Here is a 1,067-nt window from a genome sequence, read left to right as displayed (position 1 = left end):
GGGGCCCCTCTGGCCGGGCGCGAGGTACAGGGGTCTGTGGGTCAGGAGTGAGGGACGCTGGCAGGTGTTTGGGGGCTGTGGCTTGAGAGTGAGGGGCACTGGGGAGGGGTCAAGGGACTGTGCAGGGTTGGGAGTGCAGGGCACTAGCAGTGCTAGGGGGCTGAGGGTCAGGAGTGAGGGGCACCAGCTCGGATGGTGGGTGCTACAGGTCAGGAGTGAGGGGCAACATCATGGCCTGGGGGGAAGTGTACTGTGGTTTGGGAGTGAAGGGCAGCAGCAGGGTTGTGCAGGCTGTGGCGTGGCAGTGAGGGGCAACAGAATAGGCTGGGGCAGGGCACTGGCATGCCACTGCCTGCCCCCTATCATATTCCTCCTCCGCTCCCCTCCCCTCCATGTGACATGTGTCCTCTTTTTTGGACGTGGAAGTATGGTAACCCTAGATAAGTATGCAAGTAAGGTTTCTTCTGATTAACTTTATATTGTTCACTGTAACTCACCGGTGAGTGGGCAAGAACTGGGTCATCCACATTGAGGCATTTCTTTATTTTGAGACAAGCTGTCATAAGCAAGTGCTGACAGCAAGTCCAAAAGTTAGTTGAGACTTTTTCAGAGTGACTTTGGCTTTGCACCTGCTGCATCAAGTAGCCTAATAAATTATTGTACATTTTGAACACTCTTACTAGTATTGATCATACATTGTACAACGGTTGAAATTATCGTAGAAATACGCTAATTATCGTGCGACTGGCAACACTAGCTTATGGATGCTACAGGGCAAGGGTCCAGGGTGAGAACAGACGTGCTGCGCATGCGCCAGAAAGCACGGGGCGGTACTGCCCGTTGCGCGCGCTAGGGGGGCGGGGCCTCGAACGGCTCCGCCCCCTGTTGTTCCGCTGGCCCCGCCGGCGCCGTACCCTTTCGCCCCTCACCTCCTCACAACTGACGTCACATCCGGCCCGCTGGAACCGAGATTGGCTGCGGTGGGCCGGAAGCGAGGGGCGGGCACTGCCTCCGTTGCCGCAGTGACGGGGCTGGGGGCGGAAGATGGCGGCGCCGCGTCGCTCGCA

Source organism: Alligator sinensis, unplaced genomic scaffold (genome assembly GCF_000455745.1).
Source record: "Alligator sinensis unplaced genomic scaffold, ASM45574v1 scaffold989_2, whole genome shotgun sequence".
NCBI classification, from domain to species: Eukaryota; Metazoa; Chordata; order Crocodylia; family Alligatoridae; genus Alligator; species Alligator sinensis.
The sequence above is the reverse complement of the archived record's forward strand: the minus strand, read 5'-3'. Positions refer to the sequence as shown.